Below are 24629 nucleotides of genomic sequence, written 5' to 3'. Positions count from 1 at the left end.
GGAGTGAATAATTTATTATGCTCCATTTACCTGCTATATGGGGGAGCCTGGTGGGTTGTTGTCTGTGGGGTCACACAGAGTTGGACACGACTGAAGTGACGCAGCAGCAGCAGCAGCAGCAGCAGGGATATTTAAACCATTTTTTTGGTAGGGAGCTATGGCAAAACTGATAATTCTAGAAAATTTAAAAAAATACTTTGCATGAGTATGAAATAAATGTTACCTGGGTTAATTAGCAGAACTGGTAACATCATTTTTTAACTGTAGTATATTTGCACAATCTTGGCTGATATTGTTATTTACCTAGCCAAAAAAAAGTAAAATATTATTTTTACTCCATCTCATGTTATATGCTCTACCATTTCTTTGTTCTCTTTTGCAGTAAAATGTCTCCAAATACTTCTATGTATTAGCTATTTCTAGTTTAATATCCTTTCATTCTGTGTGGGGTGGGAGAAAAGCAAGAAAGATCCAACTATATGTCAAAACCCATTTTAAATATGAAAAGCACTTAAATAAAAAGTTAGTTTAAAAGAAAGTGGTGGAGAAAGACATACTTTGCTCATACTAATCAAAAGATAGGTTTAGTACCTATATCAATTTCAAACAGAATACGGAAACATGTATTAATAGGATATATTGGCTAATGTAAAACATCAATAAAAAGACACAACAATTTTAAATATGTATGGACTTATATGTCAAAATAATTAAGGAAAAACTGATAAACCTATAAAAAGACAGACAAATCTACTATTAATGTAAGAGAGTTTAACTCTTTTCTTTCAGTAATCAATGGATCAAGCAGGAAGAAAATCAATAAGAAAATGGTTAACCTGAATAAAACTTTTAATCAACTTGCCTTAATTACATTTACAGAAAGCCGTATTCTGCAATAGTAGAATACATATGTTACTCAAGCTGAAATGGGAATGGAAAATTTACCAGGCTACTCCATATTCTTGGCCATAAAACATACCTTGACAATCTAAGTCTACAAAATTAAAAGAAAATGGAATTAAGGTAGAAATCAATAACCAAAAGGTATTTGGAAAATCCCCACATATTTGGAGATTAAACTATTCACTTCTAAATAATGCATGGGTCAGTGAATAAATCTTAAAATAAATTTTAAAATGTTTTGATATAAATATGAAAATACAACTGATAAAACTTTAAGTGATAGAGCAAAATGTCCATATTAGACAATAAGTAAGATATAAAATGTAAGTTTCACATTGGGCTTCCCTGGGGCCTCAGAGAAAAAGAATCTGCTTGCCAATGCAGAAGATGTGGGCTTGATCCCTAGGTTAGGAAGATCCCCTGGAGAAAGAGAGGGCAACCCACTTCACTATTCTAGCCTGAGAAATCCCATGGACAGAGGAGGACTACAGTACATGAGGTCACAAAAGAGTCAGATGTGACTTAGAGACTAAACAAAAAGGAGATATAAAATCAGTTATCTAAGCTTGCATCTTTGCAAGGTAAAGAAACAAGATAAATTTAAGCTTAAGACATGCAGGAAAAAGTAAGAATTAAAAGTAGAAATCAAATACATTGAAAATACTAGGGAAAAATCAATGGAAGCAAAAGTTGGTTATTTGAAATAAAATTAATAAGTTCTACCCAAACACAGGAACAGTGGCTGTGCTTTGCTAGAGCAGCCATGAAGAGATACCCCACGCCCAAGGTAAGAGAAACCAAGTAAGATGGTAGGTGTTGCAAGAGGGCATCAGAGGGCAGACATACTGAAACCATACTCACAGAAAACTAGTCAATCTAATCACACTAGGACCACAGCCTTGACTAACTCAACGAAACCAAGCCATGCCTGCAGGGCAACCAAGATGGGTGGGTCATGGTGGAGAGCTCTGACAGAATGTGGTCCACTGGAGAAGGGACACTGAAGCCATTTCAGTATTCTTGCCTTGAGAACCCCATGGACAGTATGAAAAGGCAAAATGATAGGATACTGAAGGAGGAACTCCCCAGGTCATTAGGTGCCCAATATGCTACTGGAGATCATTGGAGAAATAACTCCAGAAAGAATGAAGGGATGGAGCCAAAGCAAAAACAATACCCAGCTGTGGATGTGACTGGTGATAGAAGCAAGATCCGATGCTGTAAAGAGCAATATTGCATAGGAACCTGGAACATCAGGTCCATGAATCAAGGCAACTTGGAAGTGGTCAAACAAGAGATGGCAAGGGTGAACATCAACATTTCTAGGAATCAGTGAACTAAAATGGACTGGAATGGGTGAATTTAACTCAGATGACCATTATATCTACTACTGCAGACAGGAATCCCTCAGAAGAAATGGAGTGGCCATCATGGTCAACAAAAGAGTCCGAAATGCAGTACTCGGATGAATTCTCAAAAACGACAGAATGATCTCTGTGCGTCTCCAAGGAAACCATTCAATATCACAGTTATCCAAGTCTATGCCCCAACCAGTAACGCTGAAGAAGCTAATGTTGAATGGTTCTATGAAGACCTACAAGACCTTTTAGAACTAACACCCAAAAAAGATGTCCTTTCTATTATAAGAGACTAGAATGCAAAAGTAGTAAGTCAAGAAACACCTGGAGTAACAGGCAAATTTGGCCTTGGAATACGGAATGAAGCAGGGCAAAGACTAATAGAGTTTTGCCAAGAAAATGCACTGGTCATAGCAAACACCCACTTCCAACAACACAAGAGAAGACTCTACACATGGACATCACCAGATGGTCAACACCAAAATCAGACTGATTTTATTCTTTGCAGCCAAAGATAGAGAAGCTATATACAGTCAACAAAACAAGACCAGGAGCTGACTGTGGCTCACATCATTAACTCCTTATTACCAAATTCAGACTTATATTGAAGAAAATAGGGAAAACCAATAGACCATTCAAGTATGACCTAAATCAAATCCCTTGTGATTATACAGTGGAAGTGAGAAATAGATTTAAGGGCCTAGATCTGATAAATAGAGTACCTGATGAACTATGGAATGAGGTTTGTGACATTGTACAGGAGACAGGGATCAAGACCATCCCCATGGAAAAGAAATGCAAAAAAGCAAACTGGCTCTCTGGGGAGGCCTTACAAATAGCTGTGAAAAGAAGAGAGGCGAAAAGCAAAGGAGAAAAGGAAAGATATAAGCATCTGAATGCAGAATTCCAAAGAATAGCAAGAAGAGATAAGAAAGCCTTCTTCAGCAATCAATGCAAACAAATAGAGGAAAAGAACACAATGGGAAAGACTAGAGATCTCTTTAATAAGATTAGAGATACCAAGGGAACATTTCATGCCAAGATGGGCTCGATAAAGGACAGAAATGGTATGGACCTAACACAAACAGAAGATATTAAGAAGAAGTGGCAAGAATAAACAGAAGAACTGTACAAAAAAGATCTTCATGACCCAGATAATCATGATGATGTGATCACTAATCTAGAGCCAGGCATGTTGGAATGTGAAGTCAAGTGGGCCTTAGAAAGTATCACTATGAACAAAGCTGGTGGAGGTGATGGAATTCCAGTAGAACTGTTTCAAATCCTGAAACATGATGCTGTGAAAGTGCTTCACTCAATATGCCAGCAAATTTGGAAAACTCAGCAGTGGCCACAGGACTGGAAAAGGTCAGTTTTCATTCCAATCCCAAAGAAAGGAAATGCCAAAGAATGCTCAAACTACCACACAATTGCACTCATCTCACACGCTAGCAAATTAATGCTCAAAATTACCCAAGCCAGGCTTCAGCAATACGTGAACTGTGAACTTCCTGATTTTCAAGCTGGTTTTAGAAAAGGCAGAGGAACCAGAGGTCAAATTGCCCACATCTGCTGGATCATGGAAAAAGCAAGAGAGTTCCAGAAAAATATCTATTTCTGCTTTATTGACTATGCCAAAATCTTTGACAGTGTGGATCACAATAAACTGTGGAAAATTCTGAAAGAGATGGGAATACCAGACCACCTAACCTGCCTCTTGAGAAATCTGTATGCAGGTCAGGAAGCAACAGTTAGAACTGGACATGGAACAGATCGTTCCAAATAGGAAAAGGAGTGCGTCAAGGCTGTATATTGTTACCCTACTTATTTAACTTATATGCAGAGTATATCATGAGAAACGCTGGACTGGAAGAAACACAAGCTGGAATTAAGATTGCTGGGAGAAATATCAATAACCTCAGATATGCAGATGACACCACCCTTATGGCAGAAAGTGAAGAGGAACTAAAAAGCCTCTTGATGAAAGTGAAAGAGGAGAGAGAAAAAGTTGGCTTAAAGCTCAACATTTGGAAAACGAAGATCATGGCATCCGGTCCCATCACTTCATGGCAAATAGATGGGGAAACAGTGGGAACAGTGTCAGACTTTATTTTTAGAGGCTCCAGAATCACTGCAGATGGTGACTGCAGCCATGAAATTAAAAGATGCTTACTCCTTGGAAGAAAAGTTATGAGCAACCTAGATAGTATATTCAAAAGCAGAGACATTACTTTGTCAACAAAGGTCTGTCTAGTCAAGGCTATGGTTTTTCCTGTGGTTATGTATGGATGTGAGAGTTGGACTGTGAAGAAGGCTGAGCACCAAAGAATTGATGCTTTTGAACTGTGGTGTTGGAGAAGACTCTTGAGAGTCCCTTAGACTGCAAGGAGATCCAACCAGTCCATTCTGAAGGAGATCAACCCTGGGGTTTCTTTGGAAGGAATGATGCTAAAGCTGAAACTCCAGTATTTTGGCCACCTCATGTGAAGGGTTGACTCACTGGAAAAGACTCTGATGCTGGGAAGGTTTGGGGGCAGGAGGAGAAGCAGACGACAGAGGATGAGAAGGCTGGATGGCATCAGACTCGATGGACGTGAGTCTGAGTGAACTTGGGAGATGGTGATGGACATGAGGCTTGGCGTGCTGTGGTTCATGGGGTCGCAAAAAGTCAGACACGACTGAGCGAGTGAACTAAAACTGAAAATGATTCAATTAACACAAAATAAACATTTAGCATACATTTTGGATATTAGCTGATGCTGATTTTATGCTACTTTTGAGTAATTTTACAAAAGGAATTTATTGTGCAATAGTTTTTAAAAAGCACAAAATTTGAACATGAAGTTAGCTATTTCAGCCTCATGTTTTTTCCCCAATGGTGTGTCTATTTTATATTTAATCAGATGAAATTCATGTGTTATTACTAAAAAAAAAAATCTGATTACAACGATTATTTCAAAATGAGTACCACATTCTTCAAGGCAGTTATTTTAGAAAGGTATAATAAACTTATTTCATCAGTTACAGCATTGTAATTATATTGAAAAACATTTTTCAAACTTACCTTTTCAACTACAAGACAGATTACAGATTTAGAAACAATAATTATTAGTTTTAAAAACAAACAAGAATTAGATGCTTTGAAAAGATAATACTTTTAAATATTATGCTTTTACATCATAAAGATATATAAGTTCTCTTTACAATTGATTTCAGAAGAATGGCTAAAACTTCTGGCCCAATTTTAGAAGCATCCTTGAATGAACTGTTACTTTCTTAAAGTAGGTACTTTATCAGCATGTGTTTGACTTAAAAGCCTAGGCACTTTCACTTTCATTATTCTTTGAGTTTTCTTTATTGTTCTGAAAATGAATTTTGTTTCTTTCAAAAAGATTGTCAATAAAAGGAGTGGAACGTGAAATATGCTCACTGTAATCTATTAGCCAAATATGCCATTTCCACAAGAACTGACAATAGATACTCTGCTGAATGTCATTGTATATGGAAAAACTGCTCAAAAGATTCAGCCTCACTCTGGGCAGTAGAATCAATGATTTCTTGGTTATGAAGGAACAGCCACTAGAAATATTGTTTGGTACTAATAAAACTTTTCCTCACGTTTCCTTGAGATATGCAAGGAAAAATGATTGAATATTTGGCATATTTCCATTAGTTAAAGGACATTTTTATTATCAGCAAATTATTTAATGTTCCTGAGAACAAGTATTAAAACTAAATATATTTTATACCAGTGTGGCTGCCCCTTCTTAAGGAGTTTTAAAATTAATAGATTCCCCAAACCTTGTAACCTACTCTTTCTTTTAAAAACATTGAGTCACTAAAAAAGATATTGGACCTCACTAACTGGAATAAAATATTCAAGTTTCACATCATCAGTCAGACATGTGATGTATTTATGTTGAATAAAAATGTGTGTACAAATATCAATGTCTATCCTTGGTAGTACTTTCCCACCAGGTCTGATATAACATTTATCGCATTTATTGTTCACACTATTTCAACAACTCCTTAACTGCTGGCTGCTGACATTTCTGAGTTTGGATCCTGTTTTCATTTTATTGTGTATTTCATCATCTATAAAAACAATTTAAGATGTAACTAATGCACAAGGGAGACTAAAAGTTAAAACTTTTGTGTCATTAGTGCAATACTTGATGCATTGTAGTTTCTCTCTCTCTCTTTTTAAACTCCACCATTGTTCAATTTCTTTATTATTATTATTTATTTATTTATTTTGGCCATGTGGTATATCAATCTTGCTTCCTGACCAAGAATCAAACCCATGCTCCCTTCATTGGCAGCACAGGAAATAACCACTGGACCACTAGGGAAATCCCTGTAGCTTCTCAATAATTATTTGTTACCTTTTTTTCTTTTATTCAGGACTTGAGGGTGCTCAGGAGATGCTTGTATGTTATTATACTCCTTTTTAAATTGAATCTGAACGGATCAGAGGTAAAGATTCCGCCTGCTAATGCAGGAGACTTGGGTTCATTCCCTGGGTCTGGAAGATCCACTGGAGAAGGAAATGGCAACCTACTCCTATACTCTTGACTGGAAAACCCCAAGGACAGAGGAACGTGGCGGGCTACAGTCCACAAAGCTGCAAAGAGTCAGACATGACTGAGTACACACACACTGGAGTGGATCAACAGGGAGATAGGAAGAGAGACAAAAGCTTGAAGAGAACCAAAGCAAGGACACAAACTGAAAGTACAATTTTCTTTTTTTTTGTTAATCATTCATGATCTGTGGTAAATGTATTCAAACCAGTACTATTATCATTATTGAAACCATGACTTTGATTTTTAAAAGATCATTAAAATAGGTAGGAATAAATCTATGGCCACAATGTACTAAAGGTACAATGATTTGTAGTTTTAATTTAGAAAAAAAAAGTGTTTTTTTTTTTAATTTTATCAACTTTATTTCCTTTAAAGATAAACTACATATTTTGCTTATAGAATTAAGCTAAATTAGTATAACAAAATATCAAAAAATAAAATTGCTAAGAGTTAATGCTATAAATAGGTGGTGATTTATAAAAAAACATTTTTTACTGTATGATTCTTGATGATTTGTGACTGATTTTTAGTCAATAGTAAGTGCATGATAAGCTATTAGTATAATAAATTACTTGAATTGACTTCTTGGACAATAAATTTTTCATTCCTGAGATAATACTTATATATTCAAGAGGTATTTTTTTAATTGATGGATTTAGTTTAATAATATTTTATCTAGGATCATTGCATCTATGTTAATAAGTGAGATTTCTTTTTTGGCTTAGATGGTAAATAATTCACTTGGGAATTGTCAGGCTAGTGTATGCTCCTTGGTTCTCTCTCATCACAACAAAGATTTGGAGTGATGGACATTAAAGCCCTTGGCTCCCAGGTCTTGGACAGACTGTGTTATAGCTCTTAGATAAATCAGTGTTACAGTTCCATGTTACAGCTCTATTTTATTTAGAAAATAGCAGGAAAATCCATCCTCGAGGTGTGAGGGCATGTCAACCCAAAGACATGAAGAGAAGAGCACCCCAGCATGTGGAGGAGAAAGAGAGAGAGAGACACCTGGCCCTTTGGCTCCCTTTTTATATGTCTTTTCCTCCCCCTGGGCCTGCCCTATGTAAATTGGGCTAGCCAGGAGTGTTGTTTGTTTTACCTGAGATCCTCACTCTGGTCCTCGGACCTTCCTTTGTTCTGTTTTCATGGGGCTTTTCCCTTCCTTATCTTTTAGCCACCTTTATTCTGGACTCCTGTTTTCTATTCTAACTACCTAGCACAATGAAAGAGATGCTGGTTCCATCCCTGGGTTGGGAAGACCCCTGGAGAAGAGTATGACTAACCAATCTAGTATTCTTGCCTGGAGAATCTCATCAGCTATAATACAAGGGTCACAAAGAGTCATGCATGACTAAGTGATTAAGCATCTTGATTTTAGTATCAAAAATATGCCAACCTAATCAAATGATGGAGGGTGAAATATTCCTAACTTTTTCTGTTCTTCAAAAGAGTTTATAAAGGCTATAGATTATATTATCTTCTTTGAATGCTTTATAAAAATATTTTAATAATATCTGAATTGGTGCTTGCATATTGTTTATTTTTTAGTAGATTTAAGCTATGCTTTTAAAAATTTCAACTGGTTTCAAATCTATCTTTAGAATAGCATATAAAAGTGTTTGAAGTACATATATGTTTATATTCATGCTACATATGCATATGAGAATCCTCATGGTAGCCTAAATAATTTATATTTTTGAGAAAAAAAAATCATCTTCATTAAACTGTTATATATTTTCTTATGAATTTTCTTATTAAAACTATTTAATTGATATATATTCACACCCTATTTTATTAACCAACAGTTTATGCATGCTTTATATATTTCTTTTAACATTTTATAATTGACTTTTTTCAATTTTATCTCTAGAGAATCAATACTGAAAATATAATATGTGTTAAAATTTAATCTTTGAATTCTTAATACATCTGTCTGGGGTCAAATCGGTCTCTACCACTTACTTGAGGTATGACCCTGGATAATTTACTGAGTGTGTTTCTGTCTTACTCTCTTCTTTCTCATCTATATATTAAGGATAATTATATGTGATCTTCATAAGGATGATTAGTGGGATTCAATAAAATAATTTTAATAAAGCAGTTAGTAAATTTCCTATTATGTAGAAAACATTCAGTAATTACTTATTAGGATTCTTATTTCAACCAATAGTATTTACTTTCATAAAACATTAGTGTTACCTGTTATAGGATTTATGTATGATGAGTGATGAGGTCAGTATATCTATCTAGGATTCTGAAGATTTGAATTTTACTTATGCTGTGTGGATTACAGCTTCTTAACATTTATTTCATATCATCACACTTAGACTTCTTTTCCTAATTAAAAAAATGGCAGGTTTAGACTAGATCAGAGGTCAGAAACTACTACCCACGGCTAAATGAGGCTTGTTATTGGAGCACAGTCACACCCCGTTTTTCTACACATTGTGTTTGCTTTTGCACTAGGTGGCGGAGTTAAATAGTTGCCCTTAAAGCTGAAAATATTTGGTTTCATTCCTTTGTCTTAATTCTTCACTAGATTATTTTAAAAAGCTTTCCTGTGCTGATATGCTATGATTTATAATATTTATTTCTAAATGAGCCAACCTGTTTGGAAGGAAGAATAGAAATAGAGTGTAAATAGATCTTCCTTTTCCTATATCCATGGAACCAAACTTCACAGATTCTCACTGAGAAATCGCTATCCCCAGACATCTATGTTTAATTATGATCAGTTACTTACAAAATTACAATGGTTAGTAAGTGGTGGTAAATAACATATTTGTTCTGATTTTCCTCTACCCTGTGCTTGCAATGGCAACCCACTCCAGCACTCTTGCCTGGAAAATCCCATGGGCGGAGGAGCCTGGTGGGCTGCAATCCATGGGGTTGTGAACAGTCGGACATGACTGAGTGTCTTCACTTTCACTTTTCACTTTCATGGACTGGAGAAGGAAATGGTAACCCACTCCAGTGTCCTTGCCTGGAGAATCCCAGGGATGGGGGAGCCTGGTGGGCTGCCTTCTATGGGGTTGCGCAGAGTCGGGCACAGCTGAAGTGATTTAGCAGCAGCAGCAGCAGCATGCTTATAGCACTCCTTGGATCAAACTTACTGTCTCCTGTCGCTGTGAGCTCTCTCAGCTTTACCTCTTACTTGACTTACACTAAATGTAGATCCTCTGCCTGATGAAATAATTTCTCATATTTATGATCTACTGCCTTGTGAATCTTGGTACTAGGTTAGGCCCACAGTGGCAGCTATCCATTTTGGGGCCAAGATTATATCACACCTTAGATTTATAATTTCATTTTGAAATCACTTTCCTCCAAAAGTATTTTTCCATTTACTAAGAAATTCAAGGCATCCTGTATTCCACAGGATGTAAAAATACATCAACCTGAAATAGAATCTCTTGAGTCATCTCTAATTTTCCAACAAAGTTGCTCTTTCCTCAGTTAAATCTATCCTGTCTCTACTCTCATTCTATAGCATCTTACAATAGCATCTTACATTGATACAGGTTGCCATGTTATTTCAGTTATCTAACTTGTAAGTAGTAGTAGCATATGTTAAGTACTCAGTAAATAATGGTTGTCCCTATAATGTTACTGTTACTCACTTGTTCAGGAACTGGCAGGTTGAGATACAACATCAGCACCATTCGAGAATTCCTAATGCTTTTGCATCAAATAATTGGCTTTCTATGAAAATTCAGCTTACATGTCTAAATATAACTGAACAGAGAAATATCTCTGATATCTAATGGAGAAAAATAAAATAATGATTCAGAAATGTAGAGTCACTTTACAAACATATAACAGAATGTACTCCTGTTTCTCTTCAGATTGCATAAATCTTTTACCTTTGGGTAAACAAACAAAAAAAAAAAAACAAATAATTGGTGTAAGTTCTTATCTCTTATCCTATAGTTAGAATTCAGCCACTTCATGACTACAATACTGTTTGAAACTGGACTTAATTTGAAGAGATTATAGCAGATAGTAAGATTTATAAATAGATATCATGGAGTAAGATTCAAATTTTATATATATATATATTACACATATATAAAGGCATATATAAAGAAAGGGGCTTCCCTGGTGGCTTAAATGGTAAAGAATTCGTCTACAGTGTGGGAGACCTGGGTTTGAGTCCTAGGTTGGGAAGATCCCCTGGAGGATGGCATGGCTATCCACTCCAGTATTCTTTCCTGGAGAATCCCCATGGACAGCAGAACCTGGCGGGCTACAGTTCATGGGGTTGCAGAGTCGAACACAACTAAGCACAGCAGAAATGATGCTGAGACATATAAGATTTATATATATATATATATATATATATATATATATATATATATATATATATATATTACTAGTCTATATAGTAATAGTAGGGATATTATTCAATAAATCGTGACAAACTTATTTCATTATCTAAAATGGAAGACAAGAAAGGAAATTAAAAGCCAGCATGGAGGGTATAAGCTAAGTATAATGAAAGGTTTCTTCACAGTTAAGAATATTTAAGCATAAGAATGGGCTACCCAAGGGAAGATATCTTTTACAGGGAAAGAGATTTCCATATCAATGTAAGTTTAATTGTGTTCATGCTTGAAGGTCAGAAAATAGACTTGACAGTATCTCAGATGTGTTCCAATATAGCCCTGTGACTCTTAAGAATAAATTTTTGAGTAAATATTATTATATTATTTATAGTGAAAAGATTTTATACTTTCAGAAAGGATCAGCAGCCATATTTTATTTTTATTTTATTTTTTTTAAAAAGAAACTTTTTTTTATTAAAAAAAAAGAAAAATAAATAAAGGAATTAAAAAAAGAAACAAACATGTCAGTAATTCCACTGTTAGTATTTTTGTGTTCTCTTCCAATCCTACATACACAACTATGAAATACAAATTTGTTTACACATAGTTTAATGTCCACAATAATGTGCTTGTCCATGTGTTACCTCACCTGCTTTGCTCTCTCGACTTCTCACATGTGTGCTTGACCTTCTTGGGCGTCACTGGAGGGCAGGGAAAGCAATCAGAGCAATGACTCTATAAGTCTACCCAGGCATTGGGAGGGTAACAGGCAGGAAGGCCAGGGGTCTCCAAACAGAGGAAACAGGCTGCAAGTGTCAGACATTTTCCTCTCACTTAAGCGGCAGGAGGAAACAACTAGCGGTATATTTTTTTCTATATATAAATTTAAAAGGAGGTTTCTCTTGAAATACTGTGTCCCCATAATGACACCTGGTTTCACCTGAAGTTAACTATTCTCAAACCTTGAGTAACCAATGCATTTTTCTTATGGAAATGTTTGTCTTAAGCTATATTAATGTACTATGCATTTTCCCCTGACTCTGTCTTCAAGTGGGTTCCACCTAATGGGTCAGAACCTACTTGACAAACCAGTATGTTATACTCAGATATTGTTCCCCGAATCTATGTAAACGAAACTATTTGTATGGTGATCTGCCCTTCTACAAGATTCAAGTCAATCGTTTTATGGCCCGGGATGAATCATCTGGTGCCAAGATTATCCCAAAATGCATTTTATGGATGGGGGGCCTGGTGCCATCCTGAGTTTTAAGACATTGCTTTCTTTCATGAACAGACTGCTAGTGACTATATAACATCCAGCTGAAGACTGGCAGGGGGGTACTCATTCTGCCCCCTTCTGATGACTATGTCCGAAGCTTTCTCTATCTCCTTTATGCTTTAATAAAACTTCATTACACAAAAGCTCTGAGCGATCAAGCCTTGTCCCTAGCGCCGGATTGAATTCTCCTCCGGAGGCCAAGAATCCCTTTGCGGTGCCTTTTCGTTCAGCAACAATCTTTCAGCGTGGTGTAAAGCCCTGCTGGACCGCAACTCCTCAGCACCTGCGTTTCTACCATCCACTGCTCCTCACCATTTTCCAACCGCAAGATCACTTCCGGTTTGGCGGAGTCCTCTCCTCCCATGGAGGCCAGGCTCCTGTAATTCTCCAAGGTCACATCCCTGTACAGGCCCCTCTGCTCAGGACTCAGCTGCTGCCACTCCTCCTGTGTGAAGTCCACGGCGACATCCTCAAAGGTCACGCCTCCCTGTAGCAAGTTCCTGACCTGGATATTTTTCATTTCCTGATCCTTTTGAGCCATGCCGGTCTCGGGAAGGAAGAGATCTCCTGGATCCTGTGATTCTCAGCAGCCATATTTTAACATCATCTTCACACATCCACATTTATGGTACTCCCCTGAAGAGATATTTAAATCCTTTTATAAGAGAGTTTCCCATAGATAGGTGATAAATGCAAACGTGGTTCCATATTGCCTTTATCTGGATTAGATGCTGAGCTCAGTGAGCAATAGAGTTTTTAAACGAATACATTTCAGAAGCACTGAGAAATGAACTTTAAGTGGCTTATATTGCTCATGAAGCCTGTAGCCTTTAGAGTAAAAATACTATGCATTCCTAGGAAATGCTATTTGCTGTTCGTTAAACTCTATAACATAAAGTGTTAGGAAGCAGGTTATTTTATTCTTTAAAATTTTTTAATATAAATTTATTTATTTTAATTGGAGGTTAATTACTTTACAATATTGTATTTGTTTTGCCATACACCAACATGAATCCGCCACAGGTATGGGGGAAATACAAACATAAAATGAAGGAAGAAAGGGAGAACTCTGTGGCAAAGGATTGGAATTGTAAATATCAACATGCAATTATGAATATAAATTATTTATTTATAAATATTAAACATATATGTTTATATGTGCATATATAATTACCCACTAAAATGGCCTAAACATGATGAGACAAGAGTATCAATAAGAAAACAGAAGTTTTTGTGTATATTAACTCTTGTACTGGGGCAGGGAAAATACAAGATGGACCTGAAACATTTTGTTTCATCAGAAATTCAAGAAGTGCTCAAAAACTGACAGGATACAAGAACTGTTATGGTAACCAATCAAAGGGATAAAAGTAATCTCAAAGAAAGGAAAACCATAGGGAGAAGGGCAATAAAATTGTATATCCCCATTTTCAAGCAGGGCCTTTTCTGTTCCACAACACACAAGCCATGGATATGGACCAAGAACTGATGCAAGGACTCTTAATAACTAAAAAGAAGAGAAGTCAGCAGAGCTTTGGCAGTCTCACGGATCTGGAGAGACAATCAGTAGCTTGCCAGTTTCCAGTGAACAGGATGGGGCGGGAACTAAACCTGACTTGCCAAATGCTGAAACTGTACCCTGAAGTAGTGGTAGTTTAGTCACTAAATTGTGTCCAACTCCTGTGACCCCATGGACTACAGCCTACCATGCTCCTCTGTTCATGGGATTTCCCAGGCAAGAATACTGGAGTGGGTTGCCATTTCCTTCTTCAGGGGATCTTCCCAAGCTAGGGAATGAACCCAGTTCTCTTGCATTGCAGGTGGTCCCCTGCGTTGCCAGTGGATTCTTTACTGACTGAGCCACCAGGGAAGAACAAAGCAAAAGTTCTTGAAAAGCAGACTGCAACTCCTGGGAGTCTCAGGGACTTAGGAGACAAGAATTGATTTTAGGATCTGCCTGGAGAAGGAGTTCTTTCAGAGCAGCCCAGCATTTACCTGTTCACTTTGGACTAAGATGATCAATCTTTGCCATAGAAAAGAGAATTAACCTGGAGAATAGGGAAGTCATAAACAGTTAACTGTGAGGTTAATTATGGGTACATTATTACCCCTTCCATGAATAGTGTGTATTTTCTGTCTAAACTCATTTTCAACTGGCTCCTTATCACATTTTCTTAGATTTCTAAAAAGTAATTCTAGCTCAATGTGTCCAATACCAAATTCATAATCCCTACCTTCACATTCCTGATTTATCTTTTGCTAGTATTGATTTTATAGACTATCAACCTCCAAACATACTAGACAGTAATCTAGATTTACTCTCTCTCTTACAGATCAATCATCAAACTACCAGTGTTGTCTTCTAAATCTTTCTTGTCTTCTACACTAATGACATCTATTCCAGTCAAGGTTACCACTTCGTTCTACACATGGACTGTAGGAACTACGGCCATAGGCCACTCCTTTTTTTTTTTTTTTCCCTGTATCTATCCTATCCCTCCTGCCATGCATGCATGCTAAGTCACTTCAGTCATGTCCAACTCTTTGCAACCCTATTGACTGTAACCTGACAGGCTCCTCTGTCCATCAGATTCTCCAGGCAAGAATACTGAAGTGGGTTGCCATGCCCTCCTCTAGAGTATCTTCTCAATCCAGGGACTGAACCTGTGCCTCTTGCATCTCCTGCATTGGCAGGCAGGTATTTTCCCACTGTGTTACCTGGGAAGCTCCCAATATGATACAGAAAAAAAAATAATTACAATCTGTGTAAATTCCAAACACAGTCACAAAATTATTTATATAAAATGCATAATGTACTTTAATTATGCTATCACAGTAGTCTTTACAGTTCCTTCTATGAACTTCTGGGTGTCCTTAAGACCATTTTAGGAGCTCAAAAAAATTAAAAATATTTTTTGTAATAATATTAAAGAGTTTTGCTGAAATGAAATCTGCACTGATGTTACAAAAGCAATTCTGCATAAAAAATATGGCACTTTGCCATGAATTAAAGCAGTGGCACTAAGCTATACTCATGTTCATTATATTCTTGCCATTCTGAAGTTACAGTAAAGACATACAGGTTTCACTTAACAAGGTTCTTGATGAAGCAGTGCGAATTATTGCTTTGATTCACTTTTGACCCCATAGTACATATTTTTCAATATTCTGTGTAAGGAAATGGAACTTAGTCATAAAGCACTTCTGCTGCCTGTGTATGATGGTTGCTGTTAGGTAAAGCACCTGTGTGAAGGGAGGTGGTAGTAATTGTTTCAGTTGCAAGGTGAATTAGTTGTTTTTTTTTCCACACCACAGGTTTATGAATTTAATAAGATTTTGCCATTCAGTCCCTATTTGCAGCACCCAATAATCCTTTGAAATACCAGACAAATCTGGCAGTGACCAACAGTACTTCTGACCTCCAGAATTTAACAGTTCAGGTTGTCTAGCATTTTGTTTTGCAGTGGCACTTGCACTGGTATCTCTTCAAAGCTGGCAGACTTTAAATGTACCAGTGAAAAAGAGCTTTTTCCCCTTCAAGGGGAAGGAAAAAAAATCACCCTTCAAAATCTGGCAGATCTGGCTATAAGGTACTTCCTCCCATCCCATCTCTCCAGGCTTGTTTTTTTTTGTAGTAGAGCAAGAGAGAAAAAAATCGAATCTAAGTTACAAGAAATGTAACAATGATGGCTATAAAAGAAGTGACCAAGAGGAACTGAGATTCTCCTTTATCTCCAACATCCAATATATGCGGTTCACAGAAAAACAGCAAAAATAACAGTTTCACAACAGCTAGGATTACAAAATTCTGTTCATCCAAGGGTGGTGGAAGGCAGGGTAAATGGCACGGTTGGTGGAGGGGGAATCTATTCCCATCTGTTCCAGTAGGAGGGCTGAAGAGATGCTGAAAAAGAGCTGCAGAAAAACCTGTGATTCTTTCAGATTCACCAATGTTAGAAATCAATGTGCCAGTGTCAGGAAGATTCTGCCTTAGGTGCACCAGACAAAAGTCCCAATTTCCTCAGAAAGAAGGGAATATGCAGAGGACACTTGCATGGTGGATCCTGCTTTTCATAGTAGGGAAGGTGGACAAGGAAAAGAGCTGCCACAGGGTCCCCCTATTCCCGTCCATCCCTTCTTGATGGCCAACACAGTGAACTGCCACAGTCTTGCTTGGTAGGAGACTGGTGCTGTGAAGGGAGCTTCTCTGCAGAGGTTGAGCTACTATGGGCAGACTGCAGTAAACCATTTTCTGGAAGGTTCTGTTGCTTAAGGAAATCACTACGGAAAAGAGGTTACAGGTGGAAAGGCAGGTTTTGCCAGGGGTATTTACTTCGTTGGGCTTCAGTAGTGGCTCACATGGTAAAGAATCTGCCAGTAATGCAGGAGACCTGGGTTCAATCCCTGGGGCGGGAAGATCCTCCAAAGAAGGGAATGGTTACCCTTTTCAGTAGAATTCCATGGACAGAGGAGCCTGGTGGGGTATAGTCCATGTGGTGGAAAAGAGTCAGACATGACTGAGTGACTAACACTTTCACCTTTTGCTTCATTGGTGTTCATAAAAAACAAAGGGAAGAGAACAGAGCAAAGGCAGCTAGTGATAATGTAGGAGGTGGGGTGCCTGCTGGAAAGTCCACCATAGTGAGTAGAAAAAAAGATTGGAGATTAACCAGCTGACCAACAAGATGGATGAGAAAGAGACCCACAAATATTTCCTAGGTACAGAAAATAGCCTGCAATTGACATGTTGAAGACCATGTCAGTAAGGAATGGGTGAGGCTTCCTCCCTGATACCATAAGTGCCAGATCAGCTATATTCTATCATATCACATTCACAACTTTGCTAAGCACAAAGAGGAGGAGCACTGAAAATTGATGGGAATAAATATTTCAGCCAGAATCAAACATCTCTATGTAGAAATGGATAACCAATCATTTGGGCCATTACTGACTAAAACACAGGAATACACACTTCATAAAACCGGGAAGAGAATGAAGCAGAATAGTCTGCCACGTCATGTACAGCACTGAGAAATTCTATTAGGTGCGGATGGCTCAGTCTTGCTTCCTCTTGTATACCCTGGGCTTTACATGTCCTCTCAAACACTCTACTAGCCTTCTTAGATGCTGTTCCTCTCTCTTTCGCTGAATTTGAGCATCTAGCTATGAGATGGTACAACTTCCAGAAATGGTGTTCTTGATTCTCCTAGAAAGGTACTGTGGAAAGGTTTTGACACTGTCAGCAATCTCTTCACCACTCAAACTACCAATTACACAGAGGAGAGAGAAGCATCCCCAAATCTGTCACTATGAAGGCTGCGCAGCTTTGCTGCTGTGGCTCTGACTCTCTGCCCACTGCCAACCAGACAGGCTCCTTAGAGCACCTTGCCCTTGCCTATGTCTCCCACAACACATGTTCTCAAGGTGGGGCCACAACACCCGGCACACCCAGGTCCTATGGAGCTGGGGTGGCATGTCCGTTGGGAAGTCCAGGTGTTCTTAATGAAATCATTTTCACTAGAGAGAATTTCTGGCAGGTAAACAATGTTTATTTAGACTTGAGTATTTTACAGATTGTCTTAAAATGTAAAGAAATGGATTTGCTTTTTCAAGGAAAGCAAATACTTTTGTTGTGAATGGTAACACTCAAATTTTCAACCAAATATTAGAATTTTGGAAAAGGTATCTCTGAAATCTTTACAGCTTTCCAGTAAAGTTTTTGCTAATAAGCCTGATAGTAACCTTGAAAAGTGAAAGTTGCTCAGTTGTGTCTGACTCTTTGTGACTCCATGGACTATGCAGTGCATGGAATTCTCCAGGCCAGAATACCAGAGTGGGTAGTTGTTCCCTTCTCCAGGGGATCTTCCCAACCCAGGTCTCCTGCATTGTAGGCAGATTTTTTACCAGCCAAGCCACCAGGGAAGCTGATACTAACATTACTTGATTTCATTTAAAAATGTATATCAGCATTTGGCATATCTACATAACTCAGTGAACCAATATTTCTTTAATGACCGTAATGTAACATCACAAATGGATAGGGATGCAGACAAAGGACAAGATAAATCAATGGATTGTAACATAAGGAAGTGTAAAAAGTTAATTGATATGGTTTCGTATTCCATATGCATCTAGTTTTAGAGAAACTGTTACCTACCTGTTCCTGTCAGGTTCCAACAACGGTCTTTCTGGCCCAGTGTCCTTTGAGCCAATGAAACATTCCTATTTCAGCTCAAAAGCCATGGAAAGGTTTAGTTTCTAATCAAGGAAAGAACAGATGTGAGTTAGCTAGCTCTACAGCAAGGGTCCCAAGCCTCCAGGATCTAATGCCTGATGACCTGAGGTGGAGCTGATGTAATATTAATAAAAATAAAGTGCACAATAAATGTAATGCACTTGAATCATCCCCAAACCATCTCTTGCTCCCTGGCCGTGGAAAAATAGCCTTCCACAAAAGCAGTCCCTGGGGCTAAAAAGGTTGGGGATGGACTGCAGCTGTACAACCCACTCCCATCAGGTCATGGGCAGGGCTGTATGGGGTTTTTTAAAATGCAGAGGGCAGAGCGCTGTGGATTGGGCACGGCTATGCTGCTCCAGCTCGTGATTTCAGTGCAGGCACAGCCTCTCAGCAAGCGGCGCCCACCATCTTGAATTTCAGTTTTTCCAGGGCGTTTCTGTGAGCTGATGCAGCCTTTCATTCCAGGATCTTTGGTTTGAAGCCGAGGACAAATCTTCTGTACATGGCACCCTATAAGCAAGTGAAATCTGACTAAGCACAAAGGAGAAAGAAAAAAAAAAAAAAGGTTAGACTTTATATTATTACACAAATTCTATTTTTATTTCCTGGGAGTTTTTAATAGGCTTTGCCCCATGACAAAACTACTACTGTCAAATTCTTTATGGTTTCAAACATGTATATCCACTTATTTATGTGTGTGGCTGGCTTTTCCTCACGTACTTCAACTAAAGTAATGTATCAGAGTTGACTGAAAGTAGAAATATGAGAATCCAGTTATCTTGTAGTAGGCAAGTCTATAAAATATTTGCAAAACTGTAAAACAATGTCTCTATTCTCTAGTTTGGTTTTAGAATATTTGATGTTTATTTAAATGTTTTTGTGATAACATGGGTTTATTTTTATTTTCTATAAAATAATATTTTTAAATTCCTCATTTTCATTTTTAACAGGGAAATATAAATAGATATAACACCTAAAAGAGAATAAAAATTCTCTGAGGTTGTAATTATTTTTAAGACTATTATTAAAAACCCTGGAGAAGGAAATGGCAAGCCACTCCATTATCCTTGCCTGGAAATTCCCATGGATAGAGGAGCCTGGCGGGCTAGAATCCATAGGGTTGCAGAGTCAGACATGACTGCAGTAACTCAGCAACATTATTAAAAAAGCCTTGAGAACTGAGAGCTTGAGTACTGCTGTGCATCAAAAAGAAAATAACATAATATATAATAATATTAATTTTTAAAATTTATTTTTAATTGGAGGATAATTGCTTTACAATATTGTGTTGGTTTCCACTGTACAACAATGTAAATCAGCCATAACTATATGTATATCCCCTTCCAGATGAGCCTCCCTCCCAACCCCCATCCCACCCCTCTAGGTCATCACAGAGCTGAGCCACCCATGTTATATATTAACAGAAGCTTCCCACTGCTTTTTTACACATGATAGTGTATTTATGTCTGTGCTACTCTCTGTTTGTCCTAGCCTCTCCTTCCCTGCTGTGTTCACAAGTCCTTTCTCTATATCTCTGTCTCTATTCCTGCCCTGCTGTATTTGCTATACTACAAGTTGAAGAGTCCATTCATGGGAGAAAACTTTAATAGAGTAGGATCATGATCCTCTTTCAGTCCCTCTCTGACTGAGAAAATCTGATTTAGGAAAAAAAAAATATAAAAATCTAAGGTGGAAATAAAACACTTGCTACTGAAAATGTAATTACTAGTATTTCATGTACTGGAGGTTTTTATCCCCTGCATTCACTGAACCTTAATTAATACCTACATTCCTCAAACTTAAGTGTGACCATCCACCAGAGACACCATGGCCTCACCCTGGACTTCGATCAGTGTGTTCATGATAATCAATCTACTTCCACTTTGGCTCACCTTGTTCCCAGGAACCATAGTGAACTTTTTGTAAGACAATTTTTGTTTCACCGCTTCCCTAGTTAAAGTTCCAGAAAAAGAAAAAAAAAAGAAAAGGTTTTGTTTTTCTTTATTTTGTTTGTTTGTTTGTTTGTTTGTTTCAAAGGTAGCAAACTCATCCCCCTTTCAACATGGTAACTTAGCTATATATTATCTAGTCCTCCCAAGACAATCAACCTTCTCTTCCTCTCTCCATCCTTGCTTACTTTGTTCTAGCCACATCTTTTTTTTTCTTATAAATGCCAAGATAATTCCTCACTCAGACATGTTCCCAAAACTCTAGTTTAGCAGATATTCACAGGGCTCTGTTCTCATCTCAGCACATGTGTGCACCACTATAATTGTACTCAGTATATCAATACCTGTTACCATAGGTATACTGTATATTGTATGTGTATTTTTATATATGTATGCATTTTTGTAGACATACATGTGCATAAACACATATACATAAACACCAGCATATATATAAATATACATTGGGGATCCTTCTCTTTAGCTCTTCCATCTCACGAACTGACACTTCTGCTCATATAGAAGGAAGAGAGAAACAACATCCCTTTCATTCAGATTCTACTGATAGCAGGCATATAAAATGATACTTTTGTTTGCATTAATAATTAACTACAGAGTAAAGTAACACAGAGCTTCCCAGTTGTCTAGTGGTAAAGAACCTGCCTGCCAATGAAGGAGACTTAAGAGATACGGGTTCCATCCCTGGGTTTGGAAGATCCCCTGGAGAAGAGCATGGCAACCCACTCCAATATTCTTGCCTGGAGAATCCCATGGACAGTGGAGCCTGGTGGGCTATGGTCCTTAGTGTTGAAAAGAACTGGACACAACTGAAGTGACTTAGCATGCACGCAAAGTATTGAAAACGTATTCCAAAAGGTAAATATAAACTATTGCCTTATAACATCATTTACCTCAAGTCTTTTATTTTGTAGTTAAACAAATAGAAATTAATGTAACTTAATTTCAAGTCACACAATAGAACAAAACTAAATTTCAACAATTGCCCATTTAAATGACTCTAATAATAGGATATTAAATATAAAAAAAAATAGTTTGCCCCAAATTGCCATTTCTCTTTCATGAAGTCTGCCACTTTCTATCCAATATTTTGAATGTAAAAATGAAAGTAAAAAGAATACTGTTATTTTGAAATGAAGTATTAAGAATAAATTTAATGGTGATTTCAAACCTTTACCACTTCAATTGTTAAAGAGAAAATGAAGAGTGATTACAGTCACACACTTGGTTTGAATAATAATGTTTAAAAAAAAGAGCAACAATATGAAACTGTTCTAATCATCAAGAAATTTTGTCAAGGAAGCAAAACATTTAATGGACAAAATCTAATCTATTCAAGTCAAACTGTACTTTGTAGTTCAAAGAATACCCCTAATCTTCTCTATTTCATATATCCTAAGCAAATTTTGGGTTTATTAATCATGATCCAGCAATCTTTTCCTCACCTATGACGTTACTTAAGTATCTATTAGTCTTTCTGTTGAGTTCAGTTCAGTTCAATCACTCAGTCGTGTCCAACTCTTTGCGACCCTGTGAATCGCAGCACGCCAGGCCTCCCTGTCCATCACCAGCTCCCGGAGTTCACTCAGACTCGTGTCCATCGAGTCAGTGATGCCATCCAGCCATCTCATCCTCTGTCATCCCCTTCTCTTTAGGCTTCCTTTAAATACATAAAAATCTAATTTGCAATTTATAATGATAATAGTGGGAAAGAAAAGGTATTATATTAAACACAAATTTATCCACTTAGAGCATTGCCTTGATTAAATTTTATAGATCCATTGTTTAAAATTTGCAAGAGAGTAATATCTGTACTTTTTCTGTTTATGAAGAACATAAAATTACAGTAGTCATGATTATATTTAAAAAGCCAGATGCTTCCTTAAAAGTACATTACTATGTTTTAATGGTTACTATAGGCATAATATTATTTTACATTTAGTTTGATAATATGGGTCATGTAAGACAAAAAGTATCTTAATGTCAAATGAAACCTGAAATAAATGTTTACTATAGTAAATATATTATTGAACTGAAAATGAAATGAAATCCAATTTTATTTTTAGAAAACAAAATGACTACCATTTTAATTTAAAAAAGAGGGGCTGGTTATTATTCTTGCCTAGTAAGTCTATAGATACGCTGCTTGGGGTTATCACTATAATAACCTTAATTATTGTCTTTGGAATCTGAACAAATTATCTGTGCTTTAGCTCAGCTGATGATCAAATGGAAACATTTTCATAGTGCTAAGTTGCAAATTCAGTGACAAAAAAAGGTGCAAATAAGACATTTTGTAGCAATTTCATATTTTGAGATTGCTAATCATCACCCATGTAATCTTTCTGCTTCTACAGTTTCAAAGGTTTATTACAGATCTACAGGACGGTCAGATATAAAATATCTGGGTCACAGCAGCTTACAACTGCTATTGATTCTCTGTGCAACTTCGTTAGGATGAAGAAGGAGTATATAAATTTGGTGCTCTGTAGGGGAAAGTTTCAGCATTCGAAAACCAGCTGGGATTACGTGTAGTTTTCATCAATTTAAAGTAAAGTAAATGAAAATCATCACGTAAAAGATGTGAAATAGAGTTTTAATTGAGTTTTCTGTGTAATAAAACTTAAAAGGCAAAATGTCAGCTTGTCCATTTTCCTAAGCTCACTATTATTGTTCTACTTTATTATTTTTATTTTAGTGAACTCCCCAGGATTGTCAAAATTCTTTCCATATTTATTTCCAAAGTGTATACACACAACTTTCTTTAAAAAAAATTCTTTTTAATTAAAATATAGTTGATTAACAATGTTAATTTCTGCAGGACAGCAAAGTGATTCATATATATGCCTTATTTTTTAAAATACTCTTTTCCATTATGGTTTATCATAGGGAATGTATTTCTCTGTGCTAAGTCTAGGACCTTGCTGTTTATTCATATATAATAGCTTATATCTGCTAACCCCAACCTCCCAGTTCATCCCTCCCCCAACACCCTCTCTCTTAGCAATCAAGTCTGTTCTCTGTGTCTGCGAGGTCTGTTTCTGATTCATAGATACATTCACTTGTGTCATATTTTAGATTTCACATGTAAGGGATATTATATGGTATTTGTCTTTCTCATACTGACTTTGGCACTGAAATGTTGCCCAGCTGATTCTGTAATACTGGTATATTCTCTGTGAGCGTTTGATGCACTGTATTTCAAGCAGTTTGCCCTTGAATAAAACATATAAATTTAAAGGAAGTATAGGGAATTACCTGGCAGTCCAGGGGTTAAGACTCTGTGTTTTCATTGCGAGGGCCCAGATTCAATCCCTGATCAGGGAACCAAGTTTCTACAAGCTGCACATCGTGGTCAAAAATAAAGAAAAAGAGAAAGAAACTATAGTTGTTTGGGTTGGTAGGTATAGGAGAATAGAGATATAGGGCTTGGTAAACTTGGGCTCAGTAAACTCAGACACAGAACCTAATGATTGCATTAAACAGGATATGTCTCAAGGAGCACAGTTACACAACCATTTTAAGAAAGAGAGATAACATTTCAAGGCAAAAATCGGACATATTTCATAGGATATTGAAACCAAGCAGGAACATGTAGGGGCTTCCCAGGGACAGATCCTTCTCCACCCCTCTCCCTTGCCTCTTGTTTGTAAAAAAATCTTTGGACTTCTGGACCTTTCCTAATTTATGAAGAACAAATTAAGTGAGAGAAACAAACATACAAAAAGAACAGAAATGAAAGAAAACAGTCAAACAAGGCAAAATAATAATATTTTAGTCATAAAACACAGTCAGTTCAGTTCAGTTCAGTCGCTCAGTCATGTCCAACTCTTTGCGACCCCATGAATCGCAGCACTCCAGGCCTCCCTGTCCATAACCAACTCCTGGAGTTCACTCAGACTCACATCCATTGAGTCACTGATGCCATCCAGCCATCTCATCCTGGGTCGTCCCCTTCTCCTCCTGCCCCCAA

At 37.2% G+C, this 24629-nt stretch overlaps 1 pseudogene; it reads right to left on the bottom strand.

The window, feature by feature from the left end:
• Positions 1 to 16572: 16572 nt before the first annotated feature.
• LOC138443433 (etoposide-induced protein 2.4 homolog pseudogene) overlaps positions 16573 to 24629 on the bottom strand; it is a 200848-nt pseudogene continuing 192791 nt past the window's right edge.

This window comes from Ovis canadensis, chromosome 1 (genome assembly GCF_042477335.2).
Source record: "Ovis canadensis isolate MfBH-ARS-UI-01 breed Bighorn chromosome 1, ARS-UI_OviCan_v2, whole genome shotgun sequence".
NCBI classification, from domain to species: domain Eukaryota; kingdom Metazoa; phylum Chordata; class Mammalia; order Artiodactyla; family Bovidae; genus Ovis; species Ovis canadensis.
This window is presented reverse-complemented; position numbering and strand designations above follow the sequence as displayed.